Below are 20223 nucleotides of genomic sequence, written 5' to 3' on the forward strand. Positions count from 1 at the left end.
CATTCACCTAACAGTCTTAAAGACGTAAAGGAATACAGGAAAAAAACAAGCGAACAAATAGGGTCCTTTTCAGCTTAGTAGAGGATGACATATAAAGAAGTGAAAATACAAACAATAACTTCAGATAATAGGGAGAGCTCTGAAATATATATAGCAATTAGAGGTTTCCTTTTAAGGATACCAGTGCTTGATTTAGAGTCCACACTAATCAAGTATGACCTTATCTTTATATTTTATTTTTTTGGCCATGCAGAATGGCTTGTGGGATCTTAGTTCCCACCTCAGTGAAAGCACTGAGTTCTAACTACTGGACTGAGTTGTAACTGAGTTCTCACTACTGGTGAAATGAATGTTTCATAATGGGCTTATGGGTGTAGATGTAGACCCTCACTGGTGACTTAGTGGCACTCAAATGACATGAGTATAGTGAAATATTTTAGACAGCATCCTGTCAACCACACCTTACGTGAACAAGGTAGAAATAAGACTTTGAGAGATTTCCCTCCCTCTTTTTTTGGACTGGATCTCAAGGCATGTTTCTGAAATGGTCTTGTGTGCCCAGCTATGACCTCAGAGAATTTTGACTGCCAGTGGGTTAACTACTTCTTATCTCTAGACTGTGTATCAGTCTCAAATCAAAACTTTCACAAGGGTAGTTAGAGCACATATGAGGACAGGGAGCCAGGACTTCACAGAGTTTACAGAACAAGTTATGTGAACTGTTTTTATGCTTATGTGTGTGTGTGTGTGTGTGTATGGTCACTCAATCAGTTGTGTATGAGTCTTTGTGACCTTGTGACACTAGCCCGCCAGGCTCCTCTGTCCATGGAATTCTCCAGGCAAAAATACTGGAGTGGGTTACCATTTCCTACTCCAAAGGATCTTCCTGAACCAGGGATTGAACCTGCGTCTTTTGTGTCTGCTGCACTGGCAGGCAGATTCTATTCCACTGTGCCAACTGGGAAATCCTTGCTTGCTCATAAATGTTTGCTAAAAACTGACTCTACTCGTGACAGAATTCTGTCTGAAATCAGCTCTCATTAAAATTCTATAGCAAAAATTAAAAAAAAAATTCTATAGCAAAATTATTGGGGGGTAGTTAGCCTTTTTTTTAAAACAACTTTTGGCAGCTACAGAATCTACCAAGAAGACCCTAATAGCTGTACACAGGCAACTGCCTGGGTAGTTCTCAATACCATGGGAACAGTGCAAGGCAAGGCATGGACCGTCACTCGGTTTACATTCTATCTCTGGTTTTTTGTTGTTTTTTTTTGAGTCGAAACTGCTGGACTGCCAGGGAAGTCCCTGAACTCTCTTATTTGAGCCTGATTCTGAATGTTTCTGACCTCATACTGGGCCTGCACTTTCTGCTTTTCTCTTAGTCCCTTTGCTTGATATCTTGGGTGGGGCTGTCTGTCTTCTACTTCAGTTTCCTTCCAGATACTGCCTTTTGGCACATCCTTGACTCTAGGTGTTGCTGCTGAAATCAAGGCCTATCCACCTAGGAACAGCACAGGTCCCAGGAACTCTGCTCGAGACCAATGCCCCAATTTCTCTTGTCTAGTCAGATCACTTGGGCATTTTTTAGAGTCATGGGAAACCTTCAAGCCAGTTCCTATCTCAGTTGTTATATATACCACATTAGCACTCAGCATAATATGACACAATCATTAACTTGGACTGCAAACTGAATTGAGAAAAACAAGAAGGTCTGACTTTAAATGATAAGCCTCAAAAGCTTGCTAGGAGGGGTATATTGAATAGCACCGTGACCATTGTAGAGGTACATTGGAATCTGAATAGTTAGGCTCTCGCCTGGGCCAAGCCGTCAGTTCCTGAGCTACAAGAGTGCATTCTTTGCCCTGGAGCTCATCCAACTTGGAATTTGGAAACAACCAAGTTGAGTCAAGATGTAGTTTGTGTTCCCTTTCAGAATTCAAAGGTAAGGATGACTTAGCAAAAATATTTTGATGAAACTTTTTTTTTAGTACAAGTGATAAAAATTTATTGACTTAGTTACAGATTTAAATCCATGTCCTCTACAAAGTATAGGCAGAAGACAAGCTGTGGCCTGATATCAAGTGTATAAATATGGATGTAAACTACAAGCAACGTTGCTAAGATGTTAGCAAGACTGTCTTACAGGTTCCATGAACTGCGAATTCTTAAATACCTGGAAATACAGCCAGGTATTTCTGAGTCACTAAAGGGGCCCAAGAGAGGTCTCCAGGGCTGGGATTAACCTTGGGCCGCAGAGTAAACCTGATTCCTCCTGTTGACTGACAAGACCCCAGTCCTCACCCTTCCGTGGGAAGGTTCAAAGACCTGCCCTCCTAGCTGTGTTATGTGTTTGCCTTTCTATCACCTCTACTTGGTGATATGAAGGACCATCCCAGAAACACCAAGACTTCACAAGAAGGCAATTTGAGAGGGGTGTGAAGTGCAGGAAGTACTCCAGCCCATTGATTAGTACCTTGGTCTGGTTCCTGGAAGGCTGCACTGACACGGGAACGAGAGGGCCACACTGCAACAAAGGTCCATCTAGTCAAGGCTATGGTTTTTCCAGAGGTCATTTATGGATATGAGAGTTGGACTGTGAAGAAAGCTGAGCGCTGAAGAATTGATGCTTTTGAACTGTGGTGTTGGAGAAGACTCTTGAGAGTCCCTTGGACTGCAAGGGGATCCAACCAGTCCATCCTAAAGGAAATCAGTCCTGGGTGTTCATTGGAAGGACTGATGTTGAAGCTGAAACTCCAATGCTCTGGCCACCTGATGCGAAAAGCTGACTCATTGAAAAAGACCCTGATGCTGGGAAAGATTGAGAGGAGGAGGAGAAGGGGGCGACAGAGGATGAGATGGTTGGATGGCATCACCGACTCAATGGACATGGGTTTGAGTGGACTCCGGGAGTTGGTGATAGACAGGGAGGCCTGGCGTGCTGTGGTTCATGGGGTTGCAAAGAGTCGGACACGACTGAGCGACTGAACTGAACTGAACTGCCTGGAAGCACCAGGAAACCCTCTCTGGAGTGTCTTCTCACGATGCCCAGTGCACTGACAGGACAGTGGTTCTCCCCACCCTCGAGTGAGATTTACCTGGAGCTGTTGTCCTGGAAGAACAACAAACACCACACCCCTGAGAGACATGTGGTGTTTTCAGTTCACCTCTTACCCACATGAAGAGAGCCACGGCTGCTCATGAACGCAAGAGAGGCTGCCCACGGGCACCTGCTGAAACTTGGCGTAGGAAGGCTCCATTGATTTCACAATTAGGGGCTCGGCTGGGGACTGCTGCCAGGTTTCCATGCTCTTACTTTATCCCTGAGTCAACATGACTGGGAAGTTTACTCAGATAAGTGAGCCTTGGGTTCCTTGCACCCTCTCTCGTCTCATAGTTTCATTATCTCTCTATAATGGTGCCCAGTGATCCCAGCCTTAGGTGCTGGAGGTGCCAGTGCCAAAGTTCTGGGAAGTTTACAAGAGAACATGCTTCCAAAGCAGGTGCTAGCATCAGGCACTGGCTTATCCCTAAACTCCGGGATACCTGTAAGAATCCTAACTGTGGGAGCAAGACCATGCGGTTAACTTGCTAGAAGGTGTCATTTCTTTTGGACTTTACAATTCACACTGTGAGGAGAAGATCAGGCATTCCCCTCCCTGTTGTAGACATCTTAAACTTCTAAACTGGCTTTCCTACCACAAAATGCAGGCCATTCTTCTTAATTAGTTAAATTTTCTAATTTTTTATTGGAGCATAGTTGATTTACAATGTTGTGCTAATTTTAGGTGTATAGCAAAGTGATTCAGTTGTATGTATATGTATACCTACTCTTTTTAAGATTCTTTTCCCATATAGACCCTTCCAGAGTACTGAGTAGCGTTGCCTGTCCTCATTAGTACTGCGGGCCTTTCTTTTTTAAAAGTTTTTTTCTATTTTTAGCTGCATTGTGTAGCATTAGAGATCTTAGTTCCCTGACTAGGGATCTTAGTTTCCCGACCAGGGATCGAAACTGTGCCCCTCCATTGGGAACAGGGAATCTGGCATTGGGAACACTGGACTGCCAGGAAGTCCCTGCTGGCATTCTTAAAAAACTTGTCTTTCTCCTCCTCTCTTTCCCTCTACCTTTCCTTCCCTCTCTGTCTCTCTTCCTGTCTCTCCCTTTTTCTATCCATTGCTGAGCTGCTCTCCTAATTCTATAGTAGTCATCTTTGATACATGCTTCTCCCTTCTCCCTAATTTGGTTAAGCAAGTAGTCTGTTTATTACCCTGTTTGCAAGTCTTTGGGCTTCCCTGATAACTCAGTTGGTAAAGAATCCACCTGCAATGCAGGAGACCCTGGTTTGATTCCTGGGTCAGGAAGATCCCCTGGAGAAGGGATAGGCTACCCACTCCAGTATTCTTGGGCTTCCCTTGTGGCTCAGCTGGTAAAGAATCCACCTGCAATGCAGGAGACCTGGGTTCAATTCCTGGGTTGGGAAGATGCCCTGGAGAAGGGAACAACTACCCACTCCACTATTCTGGCCTGGAGAATTCCATGGACTGTATAGTCCATGGGGTCTCAAAGAGGCAGACATGACTGAGTGACTTTCACTTCACTTGCCAGTCTTGGACACTGCTGTATTTTAAGCTCTTGAAGTTGGATTTAACTAACAGTCTACATATGAACACCATGCTAGCTGCAGAGATAAAAGTAAATATAAGATTTAGTCCTTGTCAGCAAGTTATCATTGTGTGTTTTGGGCAAAACTTACAGATGGGGAAAGCTATATAATTTCTATAGAATATTGAATGTGTTGCCTTAAAAAAAAATTGTGCTTGTTCGAAATATTTTTGCTGATAAGTGCTTTGATGGGACACTCCCTGTGATCCTCAAGTCTTTCCCAAAGAAGTAAGTACCCACTGAAACCAACCAACCAACCAACCAAGGCCAAAATAGTTCCTATGCTAGAGTTCATTTATTCTATCTCAGGTAATGACCCAAGTGATTAATAAAAATTAGCTTGTGTTATAAATAGAGTTCACAACCTTTGAGTCAGTTATTATGATTCTTCCCTTTATAGAGATTAAAAAATTGAGCACGGAGAACTTGAGTACATTCCCCAAACTTTTATGGCATGAACTGCAAAAGGAGTATTCAGTTGTTGGTGGAAGACCTGACTATAGATCTTAGGCTCTTAGCTACTACATCAATGGCTTTCAACATATTGGACTGGGACCCATGGTTAGAAATATATTTTGCATTGTGATCCAGTGTTATCTAAACTATTCAGACAGTGAAAGTGAAGCACTGAAGGTTGAGTAAAGTTTTTCAAGTAAAGGACAGAGTTAGACTTTGAACACAGAACTCTAGTTTCAGAATCTGTTCTCTTATATCAGTCACGTGGTGTCATGCAGTATGAGCTCACTGGATATGTTTAATGCTCATCCCATTTTGGGTTGTAGGATATTTGCTTTAGCTTTGCCATTTGTAATTTTCTGAGATGGGAAGCAACAGACTTCTCTTCTGAAATCTCCACAGAGGTGATCTGGCATCAAGGAGACAAGATGGATGTATTCTGGGGCCAAACATCCCATTTTTCTCCTTGTTGAACAAGTTCTGTGAATTCTCACAGAATTGACCAATGAATGCATTTTGCCTTAATTATCAGTTTCTACAATTTCAAACCATTAAGCAATTTGTAGAATTAAATGCAGCACCATAGGTTAATGGACATTTAGAAATGATGTTATAATCTTATGCTGTGCTATACTATGCTAAGTAGCTTCAGTCATATCCAACTCTGTGTGACCCTATGGACTCTATGTAGCCCACTAGGCTCCTCTGTCCATGGGATTATCCAGGCAAGAATACTGAAGTGGGTTGCCATGCCCTTCTCCAGGGGAATCTTCCTGACCCAGGGATTGAACCTGCATCTCTTTTGTCTCCTGCATTGGCAGGTGGGTTCTTTACCACTAGCGCCACCTGGGAAGCCCTATAATCTTATAGTCATACTTTTTTTTTGGCTGTACTGGATCTTCAGCTCGTGGGCTTAGTTGTCCCAAGGTATGTGGGATGTTAAGTCCCTAACCAGGAATTGAGCCCTTGTTGCTTGCATCGGAAGGCAATTCTTAACCACTGGACCACCGGGGAAGTCTCTAGTCCTATCTGTGTTTTTGGCTACTGTGCATGGGATCCTAGTTCTGTGACCGGGGATTGAACCTGGTTTCCCATGGCAGTGAAGGCACTGATTCTTAATCACTGGACTGTCAGGAAATTCCCTATAGTTATATCTTGTTATTACTTTTCACAAAATTATCTCAATAGACCGCAAAACAATTTATGAGATATTGGAAATGGTACACAAGAATGTTTCACTAGGTGTTTAACAATTTTGTTGATCTTCTCAAAGAGCCAGTTTTGGATTTATTTTCACACTTGTTTTGCTGTTTGCTATTTCATCAACTTATACTTTGATCTTAATTATTTCCTTTCTTAATTTGGGTTTGACTGCTTTATCTTTTCTAGTTTCTTTTCTTTTTTTTTTTTTTGGTGTACTTTGCAGCTTGGGGGATCTTACTTCCCTGACCATAGCATCGAACCTATGCCCCTGGAAATGGAAGTGTAAATTCTTAACCACTGAATCACTAGGGAAGGCCCCTTTTCTAGTTTCTTAAGGGAAAATTTGAGGCTGATTATTTGGGGCCTTTTTTTCCTTTCTAATATAGTGCTGTAACTTCTCAAGGGTTGATTTGCTGGCATTCTACAAATTCCAACATACTCTGTTTTCACTTTCAATCAGCTCAAAATATTTTCTAATTTCCTCTTGATTTCCTCTCTGGTCCAAGGGTTATTTAAAAGTATATTCTTTTATTTCCAAACATTTGAAGATTTTCCTGATATCTTTTTATTACTGATTTCTAATTCAATTCCATCATGGTCAGAGAATATTTCTGATATGACTTGAATGAATCCTTTCGAATTTACTGAGACTTATTTTATGGTCTATTATTGGCTAATCATGTTGCTCAGATCTGCTATATTCTTGCTGATCTTCTGTCTACATATTCTTTCAATTACTGGAAGAGAGATTTGAAATCTCTGACAATTGTGGATTTATCTATTTTTCTTTGCAGTTCTATCAGGTTTTGCTTTCATGGATTTTTGAAACAGATATTCAGGGCATTAATATTAAAAATTATTAGGTCCTTCCATTGCAGAGAAGAAGCCAATTGTGACTCTATGTTGGAACTGCTTCTTTGACTTGCTATTTATTGCTTTTGTTATTATAATCAAACAGAATGGCTTGTTTTCAAGGACTCTGCCCCTCTCAGTTCAGTTCAGTGGCTCAGTCATGTCTGACTCTTTTTCGACCGCATAGACTGCAGCATGCCAGGCCTCCCTGTCCATCACCAACTCCCAGAGTTTACTCAAACTCATGTCCATTAAGTTGGTGATGCCATCCAACCATCTCATCCTCTGTCGTCCCCTTCTCCTCCTGCCTTCAATCTTTCCCAGCATCAAGGTCTTTTCAAATGAGTCAGTTTTTTGCATCAGATGGCCAAAGTATTGGAGTTTCAGCTTCAACATCAGTCTTTCCAATGAATATTCAGGACTGATTTCCTTTAGGATTGGCTGGTTGGATCTCCTTGCAGTCCAAGGGACTCTCAAGAGTCTTCTCCAACACCACAGTTCAAAAACATCAATTTTTTAGCACTCAGCTTTCCTTATAGTCCAACTCTCATATCCATACATGACTATTGGAAAAACCATAGCTTTGACTAGATGGACCTTTGTTGGCAAAGTAATGTCTCTGCTTTTTGTTATGCTGTCTATGTTGGTCATAGCTTTCCTTCCAAGGAGCAAGCATTTTTTAATTTCACGGCTGCAGTCACCATCTGCAGGGATTTTAGAGTCCAAAAAAATAAAGTCTGTCACTGTTTCCCCATCTATTTGCCATGAAGTGATGGGACCAGATGCCATGATCTTAGTTTTCTGAATGTTGAGCTTTAAACCAACTTTTTCACTCTCCTCTTTCACTTTCATCAAGAGGCTCTTGAGTTCTTCTTCACTTTCTGCCATAAGGGTGGTGTTATCTGCATATCTGAGGTTATTGATATTTCTCCCAGCTTGTGCTTCATCCAGCCCAGCATTTCTCCTGATGTACTCTGTATATAATTTAAATAAGCAGGGTGACAATATACAGCTTTGACGTACTCCTTTCCCTATTTGGAACCAGTCTGTTGTTCCATGTCCAGTTCTAACTGCTTCCTGACCTTCATACAGATTTCTCAGGAGGCAGGTAGGTGGTCTGGTATTCCCATCTCTTTAAGAATTTCCCACAGTTTGTGGTGATCCACACAGTCCTGCCCCTCTGCCTGACTGTTAAAGTGCCTTTGTTCAGAACCCCGGCCACCTGCAGATGGCAGGAAGAAAGAAATTAACACATCCCCTGTCTGAGGCTTGCCATGCTAGGAGATGTTTGCAAGATTAATGGCCTTTTTACCTTGCTTCCTCACCTCCTCCCATCTCAAGAACCTGGCATCTAGACCGTGATAAGATACTATTTTGAGGCACTATCCTGCCAAAGTCAGTGGGCTTTCTGAGTAAAGTCGTTTTCCTTGCTGCAACATCTCATCTCTGGGATTCATTGGCCTATCGTGTGGAGAGCAGAGGGAGCTTGGACTCTTCTGATTAGTTGACGTTCTTGTCTTTATCCCTGGATATCCTTTGCTCTAATATAATAAAGCTACTCTGTCTTTTGACTAGTATTAGCATGGTATATCTTTTTAATCTTTTTACTTTTATTCTGTATACATCTTTATATATAAAGTGCATTTTGTTTCTTATAGGGAACATACAGCTGCTTTTTAAAATGTTTTAAAATTACTCTATTTTATTCTTTATTACACAACACATTCAGTACAAACTTCCAGTCTTTTTAGCATATTAAAAAGTTGTTAGGATAATTAGACTTTCACATACAATTCCAAAATCACTACAGATGGTGACTGCAGCCATGAAATTAAAAGATGCTCACTCTTTGGAAGGAAAGTTATGACCAACCTAGATAGCATATTCAAAAGCAGAGACATTACTTTGCCAACAAAGGTTCGTCTAATCAAGGCTATGGTTTTTCCTGTGGTCATGTATGGATGTGAGAGTTGGACTGTGAAGAAGGCTGAGCACTGAAGAATTGATGCTTTTGAACCGTGGTGTTGGAGAAGACTCTTGAGAGTCCCTTGGACTGCAAGGAGATCCAACCCGTACATTCTGAAGGAGATCAGCCCTGGGATTTCTTTGGAAGGAATGATGCTAAAGCTGAAACTCCAGTACTTTGGCCACCTCATGTGAAGAGTTGACTCATTGGAAAAGACTCTGATGCTGGGAGGGATTGGGGGCAGGAGGAGAAGGGGATGACAGAGGATGAGATGGCTGGATGGCATCACTGACTCGATGGACGTGAGTCTGAGTGAACTCCGGGAGTTGGTGATGGACAGGGAGGCCTGGCATGCTGTGATTCGTGGGGTTGCAAAGAGTCGGACACGACTGAGCGACTGACCTGATCTGATCTGATACAATTCCTTTGTGGATATTTAAGGCACAGACACACTTTTATTTAGGCGACAAATATGCTAAAACATTGGTATAAAAGGTAGATTGCTACAATGATAAAATATATAGTTATGACTTCAAGTTGCTTTTTGTGACATTTTATACAATAAGATATTAAAATTGACCCTTCTGTTAGTTTCCTAAGGCTGCCATAATAAAAATACCTTAAGTCTAGGTAGCTTAAATAGCAAACATTGATTTACTCAGTTCTAGATGTTATAAATCCAAGATTAAGGTGTTGGGAGGATTAGTTTCTTTTTTAAAATTAACTAATTAAAATTGTAGTATAATTGGTTTACACCGTTGTTTTAGCTTTTGCTGTGCAACATTGGTCAGCTGTATGCATACATACATCTTTCCCTTCATGCACCCTCCTCCCACCCACCCTCATCTCAGCCCTCTAGGTCATCACAGAGCACAGGGCTCCTTGTGCTATACAGCAGCTTCCCACTAGCTCTTTTTTACATGTAGTAGTGTATGTATGTCAGTGCTAATTTCTCAATTCGTCCACTCTCTCCTCCCCTTCTGTACCCACAAGTTTGTTCTAGATATCTGTTTCTCTAGGCCTGCCCTGCAAATAGGTTAATCAGTATCATTTTTTCTGGATTCCACACATATGCATTTGATTGTTGTTTACTCAGTTTACTCAGTGAGTTGTGACTCTTTTGCAACACCATGAACTGCATAGCCCACCAGGCTCCTCTGGCCATGGAATTTTCCAGGCAAGAATACTAGAGTGGATTGCCATTTTCTTCTCCAATATATGTGTTTCAGAGGCAGAAAGCTTTTCCCATGCCCACTCACCAGCCCCACCCGGAAAGCACCAGTGGTTGCATCTATCTATCAAAATAGTCCAATCAGTCCAAGCAAATCACAGAGACTCTCACACGGGCAGAGGAAACCGTGGCCAAATCACCTGATGTTTCTGGTTTCATTTGCTCCTATTTCTAGCTACAAACACAAATCTGCTCAGTTACATTGCTTTGAGAATAAAATGTAAAGGGGTTGGAACTTAAACTCTGCATTCTTCTCCAAGATAATGAAATCGTTACTCCGTAATTTTAAAATGAATTGACACTGATCCCTTGCCTCTAATATTTAACGTTTTTATTGTTTCTACCATTACAGGAGTTAAGTTATGGAAATCATCTGTGTAATGGTTTAGCAAATAGAAACTCAGTACATGAAGACCAACTGTGCAATATTAATTGGAAACTGAGTAAATACAAAAATAGATGAAAATTGAGACTCACTTTTCAAACAAAAAACCTTAACTAGTTTGATTTTGGTAATATATTTAAGACTTTCTTTCTGCTAATCATTTACTATTTTGTGACTTCTGTTACTTACTATGTTTTTAATCGGTAATTTTAGTTCTCTGAGATCAAAGGGATGACTAACAGGGTGAATGAGTTCACCTCTTCCTGTCTCTTCAGGCATCACTGTGTTTTAAGGTTATGCATCTAGGAAAGAAAATAGTTTCTGGTTGTGTCATTAGAGCTTGAAATCTCACTGGGGTGGTAGGATATATTCACAGAAAAATAATCATGGGTGAAGCACCAAAAGCTGGAAGAGATGGAAAGAGCAGGGGAAATTTACATGAGGGAGCCATCTCCTTGGTCTTCGGGTATTTATTTTTTTTATTTGACTGTGCTGGGTCTTAGTTGCAGCATGTGGGATCTAGTTCCCTGACCAGGAATCAAACTCCAGCCCCTTCCATTGGGAGCTCAAAAATCTTAGCCACTGGACCACGAGGGAAGTCCCCGGCCTTCTGTTTAAGAAAGAGGTCATGTAAGCCCTTCAGTATGACCTACTTCATCTAGTTCAAGTACAAGCACAGTCACCACACTTTCATTTTTCCAACAAAACACTCAAGTACGCACATGCCTTAGTCATAAAAATTCAGCATTTCCCTCTCTCCTTGAAGCATCTTCATATATGCTCCTCTACCCTCTGTGTTTATGAAGCCTGGGTCTCACTCAGTCTTCCTCAGTGCAGAAGAATGCTTTTGAGAGTCGTATTTCTCTGGACCAGAGACTGACTGTTGCAGTATGTGATACTAGGATAGGATCACACACACACACACACACACACCAGATCCTCAAGATGGGAATCTGAGACTGGTCATCAAATTGTTGGGGCTGGAGTATAGTGGCAACTATAGGCCAGTGGAAACTAGGACGTGGGTAGGGTGTGGCATAAGCAGCAAAAGAGGTGTTTGAATTATGGCCTTTGATTGCCTAGGAGGAACTGCCTTTCAAAGACAAGGCTATGGGACACTAAGCAGTTGTGGCATTTAATGTTTCCTTGGGACTGATGGTGCAAGGACTGTGAGGTTGGATAACTGCTCATGACTATACCAAAGAGCATTAACAAAAGAAAATGACAAACCCAGAACATTAAATACTGTTTAAGGCCACCAGAGAACCCAAGAACTTTGATGCTGGCCCTAGAAAAATCACTAACCCTTTGTAGACACAGAACTGATAGAGACCCACATCTGGATGATTTGGGCTGAAGAATTACCAGAGAAACTGATTCAGCAGTCTCTCTACTTTTCTGTCATAAACCATAGGGCCTTAATTAAGCACTAGGATGCTGATAATTGAAACGGGGACATTCGTGTGGATTTGAATAAATAAATTATTTTGACACCAAAGGTCCCTAAGTCACCATTACAAGTGGATTCCCCCTCTTCGTGTCCAGGGAGACTCCCTTCCCTGGTTGAAAGCACCTTGTTAAGTTGGAGGACTATTCTATAGGATAAGGTATATGCTTTGGTTCAGAAATGAAATTAATATTTCTCCCACAGTCAGACACTGGTCCAGGATTCAGGTGGCAGAAGTTAGAATAGCTGCTCTCGTATACCTAAAATTTGCTTCCCATTCCTGCATTTTTAACGAAGGCAATGGCACCCCTCTCTAGTACTCTTGCCTGGAAAATCCCATGGACTGGAGCCTGGAAGGCTGCAGTCCATGGGGTCGCTGAGGGTCGGACACGACTGAGCGACTTCACTTTCACTTTTCACTTTCATGCATTGGAGAAGGAAATGGCAACCCACTCCAGTGTTCTTGCCTGGAAAATCCCAGGGACGGGGGAGCCTGGTGGGCTGCCGTCTATGGGGTTGCACAGAGTCGGACATGACTGAAGCGACTTAGCAGCAGTTTTAGTGGGCTTTCTTCATTTCTGAGAGGAGAATGCATCTACCAGGAGACACATCAATGGTTCCAGGTGAACTGGTTTTGGAGGCTTCCCTGCCACTAAATCAATATGCAAAGAAGAAGGTAAATTATAGACTGGAGTAATTGATTCCTATTATAAGAGAATGTAGGGTTGCTACTACATGGGCGGCGGCAGGGGTGGCCGGTAAGACTAGGTCAAACCAGGGGCTCCCTGAAATGCTTCTTTATAACCTGAAGTCTAGTAGTAAAGCTTAAGAGAATGACTGTATGAATCCAATTAAGGCAGGATTCTGATCCTTTAGGAATGAAGATTTAGGTCACAACAGCAGGTAAACAATCCCAACCTGCTGAGTTTCTGGCTGAGGTGAAAGGCAAGATAGAGTGGGTAATAGGAAAAAATCTACAGCAGCTAGGCATGTTTTCTACTTTGTTGTTCTGTATATGCTGTTTATGTGAGGATTTTCGATGGTGTTTAAATTTATGATTTATTCTTTAGCCAACAGATTAGCCCAGAGTGACTGTGACTGAACTAGATAAACATTAACATAAACTAGAGAGAGACGAGGACTGTTGGAAATGTATCTTGTTTTTGAGGAGAGGATGAAAGGATCTTTACATGTATGAAGGATAGGACACCTTCCTAGGCAAAAACACATAAGCACGCAAGCTACAGCATGGGTGAGCCTGAGGACATTATGCTAAATAAGCCAGTCACCAAAAGACAAATACCACATGGTTCCATTTATATGAAATGGCTATTTGTGCCCTTGTGCCACGTGCTCAGTTCAGTGCATTTGCTCAGATGTGTCCAACTGTTTTCTAACCCACAGACTGTAGCCCACCAGTCTCCTCTGTCTATGGGATTTCCCAGGCGAGAATACTGGAGCAGGTTGCTATTTCCTTCTCCAGGGCTCTTCCCGACTGAGGAATTGAATCCGCATCTCTTGTGTCTTCTGGATTGGCCAGGAGGGTTCTTTACCAGCTGAGTCAGCTAACTGTTACTGGAAGGGGGACCTCTTCCAGGGCCTGAGAGTGGGCTCTTGTCTAAGACTCAGAAATGAATTGTCCAAGGAGACACACGTGCTGACAAAGCAAGAGGCTTTAATGGGAAGGTGTGCCCGGGCAGAGAGCAGTAGGGTAAGGGAACCCAGGAGAACTGCTCTGCCGTGTGGCTGACAGTCTTGGGTTTTATGGTGATGGGAGTCGTTTCTGGGTTGCCTTTGGCCAATCATTATGACTTAAGGTCCTTCCTGGTGGCCCATGCTTTGCTCAGCCAAGATAGATGCCAACGAGAAGGATTCTGGGAGGTGTTAGGACACATGGCATCACCTTTTGACCTTTCCTGAATTCTTCCAGTTGGTGGTAGCTTATGTGTTTCGTGTTCCTTACCAGGACCTCCTGTCATAAAATAACTCACAAAAATGGTTACTATGGTACCTGGCCAGAGTGGTTGGTTTCATTTAATGTTCTTCCCCTAATAATCACCATAATCACCTTAACTAAATCAAATATCTATACGTGTGTGTGTTTGTGTATGTCTGTATCAAGGACATCTTAAGAAACTTTGTCAGATGCCTGCTGAAATCTTTATACAGGGTCTACAGTTTTCTTCAGATCCATCAGTTTTTATAAGCATATGCATTTACTTTGGCATTCTATTTCTTTATTTATTGAACCTGAGAGGTCGGTTCAATGATCACTGCTTCTTTTTCAAAATCATCATAAGCCATTGGTTTACTACTGCACTTTGGAATTTTACATCATGGCAGTTTCCAGAATGATTCATTTCTTCCCTTTGAAACATTAGATAAAGATCTTCAGTCTTATCTTGAACCCACTCCTTTTCTTTTGTCATTATTATGCAATAAGCACTGATTATGCAATAAGCGCTGATTGGAAGGACTGATGCTGAAGCTGAAATTCCAATGCTTTGGCTACCTGATGTGAAGAACTGACACTGGAAAAGATCCCGATGCTGGGAAAGATTGAAGGCAGGGGGAGAAAGGGACGACAGAGGATGAAATGGTTGGATGGCATCACCGACTTGATGGGCATGAGTTTGAGCAAGCTCCAGGAGTTGGTGACAGATAGGGAAGCCTGGTGTGCTGCAGTTCACGGGGTCACAAAGAGTCAGACATGACTGAGTGACTGAACTGAACTGAACTGATGCAATAAGCTAGTGAGATAACTTTCCATTCAACACCTGAAATCAGAAATATGATTCTGAGGCAGGGTGCCACCTCCCTGGTGGCTCAGATGGTAAAAAATCTGCCTGCAATACCAGAGACCCAGGTTTGATCGCTCGTCGGGAAGATCCCCTAGAGAAGGGAATGACTACCCACTCCAGTATTCTTGCCTGGAGAATTCCATGGACAGAGGAGCCTGGTGGGCTACAGTCCATTGGGTTGCAAAGAGTTGGACACAACTGAGCGACTAACATAGTCAGAGTGGTGGGAGGGGCTGCCTCATGGAGGTCACGACCCACAAGGGTACATTTTCCTCCCCATCACAGTTGTAGAGGACCTGGTGAAAATGCTGTGATATTTGCCTTTCCTGTGTGTTATATGCCCCATACCCTAGTTTGGAAGCTGAGAGAAGAAATTAATCAATACCTCAGACCCTCCTGCCTTTATTATCATCATCCTCACCTCCTTGTCCTTCTGAGTAAAGCCACTCAAATATCAAGGGATAAGCTTTTAAACAATAGAGAGATTGGCTTAAGGAAGATTTCAGCTCTGAGATAGAACTCTGGGAAGACCTGAATGGATGGGAGGGAAAATCCAAGGGCAGGTACAAAGGCAGAGGGAAGAGAAGGGAGGAGGTGGGGGGTCAGGCAGGGGGAGGACTGGCTGTGGGGCCGATGGACACTGATTCATCTCACCCTCCTCCCCACCTCTCAGTCATGGGCTCACTCAACAGTCAGGGGACTGGTGATGGAGACACAACAAGCCTTCTCTTGGCCCCAGGCCCGCTCTGCTTGGGTAGGTGAGTGAAGAATTTGCTACATCTCTGTTTAAAAAGCATAGTTGTAAATGAATGGATGGCGATGAGCCCCCAAAGTTAAACACAGCCCCTAGAGAGGTCTGTAGGGAGTCTCTTCTCTGCATTCTAGGCCTGGGAAGCCTCTGCAGGCAATGTCCCTGGCAGGTTCCCCTGTGCCCTGTAGGCCAAGTTCTTCATCCATTTGATCCACTTCCCCAGGGAGCTCTCCTCTAGGCTTTCTTTCTAATCTGAATTTTCCAAGTGATGTCCCATGCCTTGCCAAATTTCCCAGAGCCAACTTGGACAAAGGCCAAAGGGGACTTCAGTGAATCCTATTCTTTCCATGTTCTGGGTTTATCATTGCCATCAAGACCTCTTTTCCATAGGGAAATTGGAAGGTCTCTTATTATGAATGAAAACAGAAGCGGCTGGTTAACAACACCAGTTCTTAATTACCTGATTATTTTTTTCTTGGCAAGCTTTCCTGATCTGAAAAAGAAGAGGGGGAGAAAAGACATCTTTGCAAAAGACAAAAAAAAGAAAAAAGTTAGTGCTCTTAATAACTTCTTTGAAATATACTTGCTGTTGAATGCTGGTCTTTCTGGGCTTAGAATCTGGCTTTGTGGGTGTCCTAGCTTTGAACTGGATAATCTCTGAACCAGGAACTACCAAGTGGGACACAGGTGATCTGAGTGAACAGAATGGGGGTCTATAACTTGTTTTCTTCCTGCTATTTGGTATTTTCTCTGCCACGTGTAAATCACCCAGTCCAGGCTTTTGGGAGAACCTCCACAGAGTTTTAAAATCTTTTTAATGATGGTAAAACATACATAAGATTTACCATCGAAACCATTTCTAAGCATACAGTTCAGTTGTGTGAAGTACATTCACATTGTTGTATAATCAATCAACAGCAGCCATGGGAAGCAGAGAAAGCCGCAAAGCAGTAGAGTTGGGAGTGACAGCGTTACGAGTCCAGGCTCACTCTGTTTGCCGCGAGGCAGGTCAATAAATCTGAGATGAGGGGTTAAGACAAGGAAGGCACTTGTTTTGTCGAGCTGGCTGACCGAGGAGATGGCAGGCTAGCACCTCAAAATGACCATCTTGTTGGGGTCTGGATGCCAGGTTCTTTTGTAGAGTCAGAGAGAAAAAAGCAATGAGGAACTAAAGTCAAAAGGCAGAATAGAGAGGAAGAGGCAGTGGGGAAGTGAAATGAAAGGGTCTTCAGTCTTGTAAAACATCTCCAAGGGGATGTTAATCTCTTCTATTCACAGGTCAGATTATCTCTCCAAGAGCTCTAAGAGCGCTTTAGTTTATGGTCAGGCAGAGGGGCAGGGTATTCTGAGACAAGCTATTTAAGTAAGATCATGGTAACAGGGATTCAATCCCTGGGGTCAGGAATTTCCCCTGAAGGAAATGGCAACCCACTCCAGTACTTTTACCTGGAAAATCCCATGGACGGAGGAGCCTGGTAGGCTATAGTCCATGGGGTTGCAAAGAGTCGGACACGACTGAGGGACTTCACTTCACTTCATAGTAACAAAAGCAATGAAAATCAAGTCAAAGAAACAGTTTCCAACGAGGGGTCAGAATTGGCTTCTCCCTGCAGCACCTGGAGGGGAAACTGGTCACCATGTCCCCCAGAAAACTCAGAGGGGTTGTCTTCCTCATCACCTGCCCTGGGGTGGAATGGAATCCCTGCCCCTCGATGCCACCATGGCTCTAGGAAAATCTTTTGAACAACCAGGTTAGAAAGAAGTCAGGACTCCAATCCTAGAGCCTCTAGCACGTCCTAGAGGAGGACATGCCAGTGTCATCCCCAAACTGCCCAGTACATGCTCTGATTGATCCAGCTGTTCATGCTCATGGCTCCAAACATCCATTGAGTTCCCAGGAACACCCGCTCTGTGTCCAGAGAAGCTCCCTACAGTCCCATCTCTTCTCCTGCCTCCTTTCCCTAACAGGGGCTTCCCCCAACGGCTTCTGCAGTTTCTCTTCATTTTCACACACACACACACACACACACACACACACTACTCAGATCTCAGATCCCAAGTTGGGTTCTGTGCCTTTGTCCTTGCCTTCCAGACCTTTCTCCTTTTCCTTTTTGCCAAGAAGAGGATGAGATGGTTGGATGGCATCACTGATTCAATGGGCGTGAGTTGAGCAACCTCTGGGAGATGGTGGAGGACAGGAAAGCTGGCGTGCTGCAGCCCAGGGGGTCGCAAAGAGTCAGACACATCTGAGTGGCTGAACAACAACAAATGATCCCAGCTCCCCTGATACTCAGACCATGAGACCACCCCACTCTCCCCAATCACCTTTTCTCTGCTTTCAAGCAACTTCCTACTCTCTGCCCTGCAGTCACTTAAGAGGAAGTCTTTTCACTCCATATTCAAAAGAGTTGGACTTAGCAATTAAGATACAACTATAACTCCATCAGCATTTATACGCTGGCCTCTTCTTTCCATAACCATCCATTCACAAGAACGATTTCCTCCACTCCGTCCATCTCAACCACCCAATTCCAATCCCAAACCCTGGATCTTGTCATGACCAGCAAGTGCGACACCTCTGGAATCTCACATTCAGAAACCCTCTTCTCCAAATCATCCCCCATCCTTCCTGTATTAGCTCCAGGATCCCCATGGGAACAACTCTTCAGCCTCCTGGAGACCCCTCCCCACAGATGCCATCATCTCAGGTCCAGCCAGAATTCCACGACCCCAAATTATAAACTCTGGTAAACACCTGCAATGCCACCTCCTTCTGTCAGCTGTATCATCTGGAAAAGACCAAGTCCTAGATCGTGGCAGCCCCACCTACTCCACACCTGCCACTGGCACTCCTGAGGGATCACCCACCTGGGCTGCTACTGCTACGTCACTCAGTCGTGTCTGACTCTTAGCGACCCCATGGACTGCAGCCTACCAGGCTCCTCCATCCATGGGATTTTCCAGGCAAGAGTACTGGAGTGGGGTACCATCGCCTTCTCCGCCCACCTGGGCAGGCTGACCTTATTAGAGATGTGATCACAAATTTCACATAGACTTTAAGGAGCAAGAAATCTTACTAATAAGGTCACTTCCCCACTCTCTAAAATAACTCCCTCAGGCCTTTTCTTCTCCCCTCAAGCCTTCAAACACACACACACACACACACACACACACACACACACACGCACACACACATTCGTGGTCTATGTGTGGGTTGGAAAAGAATTTCCAGACATGAGGCAAAATGAGAGGAGAATAAAGTTTATTGGAGTGGGAGACACTGTTAGAACAGGGGACCTGCTCAAGGGACAGCAGAACCCCTTTGCAGGCTAGTAATCAATTTTTATAGTCTCAAGACAGGTAAAATTCCTACTTGAATGTAGCGTTCCCTGGGCTTCCCTGGTGGCTCAGATGGTAAACAATCTGCATGCAATGTGGGAGATCCAGGTTCGATCCTTGAGTCAAGAAGATCCCCTGGAGAAGGAAATGGCAACCTACTCCAGTATTCTTGCCTGGAAAATTCAATGGAGAGAGAAGCCTGGCGGCCTACATTCCATGGGGTTGCAAAGAGTGGGACACTTCTGAGCAACTAACACTTAGAATGCTATAGGGTGGATACTAGGGTGGGCATCTTACCTAATATAGGGTGAAGGAACTGGCCCGTTTAGATCATGAGGCTCATGGCAACAGTTACTACAGGGCTCAGTCAGTCCCAGAGATTTTTATCCTATAACATTAGTACAGAGCTCCACACCCGTGACCTTGATATAGGGCTCCAAGACACAAACACGGCCCTGCCTACCCAATCATGGTGTCTGCAATTCACTTTTTAAAACTTCAGTGTAATTAGCATGATCTTAGGTGTACGCCTATCTGTTTCAGCTTTCATTCTAAGTACGGTTAATAACACGTCCTTTTGCAAGATGGGCATGGAGAGGTGGGGTGAGGTGAACAGAGGGACTCATGCAGATACACAACCGTGTTGTCCCCTGGGAGGGGCCCAGCCTCAGGACCTCAAAGCCCCTCCAGAGCCTTCACATCCCCCTTGGGTCCCTGAGGTTTATGGTGGATCCGCTCATCACCTGGAGGATTTTCGCCCTTGGACCTCCCCATCCTCTCTCTCTCCTCTCTGTGCATCCTTCTGAGTGGGATCTGGGAGTGATCTGAAGGTTTAGGAGGACGACAGAGGGCAGAGACCAAAGTCTTCGCAGATGGCATCAGTTTCCTAGGCCTGCTTGAAAATTGTATGGAAAATTTGGATGGCTAGAAAGAACAGGAATTTATTTTCTCCTGGCCCTGGAGCTGGAAGTCTGGACGCTAGGTGACGGCGAGGCCCTGAGCCCTCCGAAGCCTGGTGGGAAGTCTTCTCTCTCGTGTCGTCTGGTTTCTGGCAGCGCCACGCTCCTTGGCTTGTAGATGCATCAGTCTGGTCCCTCCTCCATCTTCACAGGGTCCCTTCTTCCTGTGTCTC

This window comes from Bos taurus, chromosome 12 (assembly GCF_002263795.3).
Source record: "Bos taurus isolate L1 Dominette 01449 registration number 42190680 breed Hereford chromosome 12, ARS-UCD2.0, whole genome shotgun sequence".
NCBI classification, from domain to species: Eukaryota; Metazoa; Chordata; class Mammalia; order Artiodactyla; family Bovidae; genus Bos; species Bos taurus.